Raw genomic sequence first — 4,035 nt, 5'->3', positions numbered from 1 at the left:
CTAAAACCATTATCTCTCCCCTCCAAAGTTTCCCAGAATCCAGATCTGCACAGAGAATTTTCCGCCCAGAAAAAGCTCACCTAGAGTCTTTTAAAAACCTCTGTCTCCCCATGTTTGAGAGCTGGCACCATTTTGGCACCACACTAATAAAAGAGAAACATACAAATTGGTGTCACTCCACTACACCCACCAGCCAATCAGGATGAGTATGCAAATTAACCCAACAAATATGGTGGTTAATTTGCATATGCAGGCACGGAGGGAAGACTGAAGGCTCCGCCCGAGCGAAGACTGAAGAGGCTTGCCTTCTCTGCTGCAGTCAGAGCAAAGGCCTGGGTCCTGGGTGCCAGAGGAAAACCAGTGCTGGCAGCCAGGGGAAGGAAGGCCTATTGCTCCAATCTCTTCGTGCAACAAGCCTCTAGTAAATTTATAATCCCTTACCACTTTGGCCTTGTGCCTCCCTCTTTCGGCAACCCTAATATTTGTGCCAAAACCCGGGAGTGTTCAATGGGGATGGGGAGCCATTGTCCCGGCTTTGATCACCCCAGGTTTGCCACTCAGACCAGTAGGCAGTGGCAGCTTGACCTGGGCTTGCCTCCAAATCCTACTCAGGTGACTCAATTGCTGGCCTCGATTAGTCCTCCCTCGCTTATGGACCCTCCCAAACCAGCCAAGGAGGGTGCTAGATCCAGAACCTCTCCTTCTCCATTGCTGACCCTCCATCCCATACTGGCCAATCTTCTCTAGGTGAGTGACATTTCACAGTTTCTCTCATCTCAAGTCTTCTGCCCACTCTCTCTCACTGACTTGTCGAAAGTCTCTCATCTCAAAAGTCCTACCACTAGGCCAGCAGACTCCTCAGCCATTTGGCTTTGGGTCCTTCTGGATTGGAGACTCCCAGTCCAGAGGGTTACCCCCTCATTTCTCATAATAATTTGTTTAGCAGCAGGGATGCCTGCCTTAAACAGTCACTCACCCTTCCTCTCTCATGGGCCATGCAACATTCCCACTGCACACTAACGGGGGAGATCATGCCCAATCACCTCATTTTCTTTTGTAACAATATTTGGCCACAATATAAACTAAATAATAACTTTCAATGGCCTGAAAATGACACTTTAAATTTTAACACATTGTCTGATTATGATAATTGCTGTCACCACAATGGAAAATGGTCAGAGATTCTCTACATGCAGGCCTTTTGCAACCTCCGGTCCCAACCCTCTCTCTGTCAGTCCTGCTCTATCCATTAGAACCTTCTCCTTCACACAAACATATTCCTAACACTTCTGATTGTGAACTTACTTTTGACCCAGCAGACCACCGACTTCCATCCCCTTATGTGCCCCTTCCCTTCCCTGTAGTAGATTCGCAAAACCCAGACCCTCCTAATCAGCAGTCACCTTCTCCCCCAACCCCTGAGAGCCTAAATCCCGAGAACTCCAGCTCCAAAACAGCCTTTTCCCATCTGGCACTCACTCTCAGGCCACCAAAGACTGACTTCCTTAACAGCCTCTTCTATTCCCATGCCCATTACACCCCTGAGGGAGGTAGCAGGAACTGAAGGCATAGTCTGAGTCTACCTCCCATTCTCTGTCTGACCTTGCACAGATTGAGAGGCATCTCGGGACTTTTTCCACTGACCTGACTAGGGAATTTGAGTACCTGACCCAGTCCTATGACCTGACCTGGCATGACATCTAAGTCATCTGGTCTTCTTCTCTCACCCAGAGGAGAAGGAGTGTGTCTGGCTAGCAGCTCAGGACCATGCCAAGGCCCTCGATAGACAGTCCTCGATGGCCAACCTGGTTGGCGCTGATGCAGTCCCCTGAACTAACCTGAGGTGGCACTATCAGGTCAGTTCTCCAGGACATCGGCTCCGTAGCCATATGATCATCTGTCTTATTGTCAGACTCAAAAAGGCTGCCCATAAGGTGGCCAATTATGACAAACTTACCTAAATCACTCAGGGCCCTGACAAAAACCCAGCTCTCTTTCTCTTCCACCTCACAGAGGCCTTACAGAAATTTACCACCTTAAACTCCACCTCCCCAGAGGAAACGCTTCCTCTGAACATCCATTTTATATCCCAACTAGAGGCCCAGTGCACGAATTCGTGCAGCAATGGGGTCCCTTGGCCTGGCCTGCAGATCGGTCCGAAACCGGCTCTCCGACATCCCCCAAGGGGTCCCAGATTGCAAGAGAGTGCAGACCAGGCCGAGGGACCCCATCGGTGCACGATCAGGGCCAGGGACGGACAGGGGAGGTTGGCCAGCCAGAGAGGGACTGCGGGACGGCTCCAGGGTGTGTCTGGCCTGTCTCACTCAGTCCCAATCAGCCAGACCCCAGCAGCAAGCTAACTTACCAGTTGGAGCGTCTGCCCCCTGGTGGTCAGTGAATGTCGTAGCGAGTGGTTGAGCTGCCTTAGCATATCATTAGCATATTACGTTTTGATTGGTTGAACAGACGACCCGATCGGATGACCACACACAGCATATTAGGCTTTTATTATATAGGATCAGCCCCTGACATATGCCACAAACTTCAAAAAATAGACAAAGATCCACAAACCCCTCAAAAAGACCTCATTAACCTGGCCTTTAAGGTCTTTAATAATAGAGACGATGAAACCCAAATCCAAAAACAAAGGTGAGATCAGGCCAAGGCTGAGGCCCAGAGGAGGCCTTCCAGCTCCTAGCCACCACCCTCAAGAACCCCAAACAAAGTGTCGGTCCTCCAACCAAGGGTAAGTCAGGGGCTTACTCTCCTCCAGGCCCATGCTTCAAATGCAATAAGGAAGGACACTGAACCAAGTCCTGCTCAAACCTGAGACCCCTGTTTTTCCCTGCCCAAGGTGTGGAAGTGAAGGCCACTGGAAATCAGACTGTAGTCTGGCCCCTCCAGTTAGGACCTCAGACAGTCCAGCAAGGCCACCCTCTGGATCCAGTTTGGAGCTCCCAGACCTCCTGGGACTGGCCACCAAAGACTGAAGCTGCCCAGGCCCTGACAGGGCCCCACAGAATTACATCACCAGAACAGAGCCTTGGGTAATGATTGTGATGGCAGGAAAACTGATCTCCTTTTTAATTGACACTGGAGCCACTTATTCTGCCCTCCCCGAATTCTCTGGGACCCTTATCCCCTACTCAGACTCTATTATGAGGGTTGACAGATTAGTCTCACAGCCATTAGCCACCTCACCTCTACACTGCATCTTATTAAATACCCCCATTCACTCTTTTCTGGTTCTACCTCAATGCCCAACTGGAGCTACCAGGTATTCCCTCATAAAACCCAGTTGTCCCAAACAGCTGTCATCTACTTCAGTTTGACTCTCACTCCACAAAACCGCACCATTCCTTAAACTGTAAACGCCTTACCTCCTCCATGACTTTCCCCTCCTACTCTCCTTTCTAGGGCTTGCTGGATATTATCGTCTCTGAGTTCCTAACTTCAGTCTTCTCACAAAGCTCCTCTATGACATGACATGGTAAGGGACCCCCACCCCTCACTGAGCCTTTAGATCCAAGCCAGCATTCTCACCTCTTTAATGCTTTGAAAACTGCTCTGACCTCAGCACCTTCTCACTCCCTTTACCCCCCTTTCCCAAAGGACAACTTTCTTTTTTCTTTTTTTAAAAGATATTTAGGAGACATCTTTATTTCAATTCTGATTAGAAGAAAGTTTTAAATACAAATAAGGGAAGACAATGCAGAAAATCTGACTACTGAATATGTAATCAAAATGAAATCTATATATATATAAAAGGCTAAGTGACCGTCCAACCATCTGACCAGTAGCTATGACATGCAATGACCACCAGGGGGCTGACGCTCAAGGCAGGAGCTGCCAAGCTGCAGTGACTTGGCAGAGAGGAGGGAGCCCAATTCTAGGCTATGTCACCCAAGAACCACCCTCTTGCAATCCGGGACCCCTCAGGGTATGTCAGAGAGCCAGTTTCAGCCCGATCCCCACAGGCCAGGCCAAGGGACCCCACCTGCCGGAGGGACCCCACTCACTCTGCAGATGCCCTTC

At 49.7% G+C, this 4,035-nt stretch overlaps 1 pseudogene; it reads left to right on the top strand.

Moving 5' to 3' along the window:
* LOC102428731 overlaps nt 1–1,832 on the top strand; it is an 18,709-nt pseudogene extending 16,877 nt beyond the window's left edge.
* Nucleotides 1,833–4,035: the final 2,203 nt, after the last annotated feature.

The sequence above is a fragment of the Myotis lucifugus genome, unplaced genomic scaffold, assembly GCF_000147115.1.
Source record: "Myotis lucifugus unplaced genomic scaffold, Myoluc2.0 scaffold_302, whole genome shotgun sequence".
Lineage (NCBI taxonomy): Eukaryota > Metazoa > Chordata > Mammalia > Chiroptera > Vespertilionidae > Myotis > Myotis lucifugus.
The sequence above is the reverse complement of the archived record's forward strand: the minus strand, read 5'-3'. Positions and strand labels throughout refer to the sequence as shown.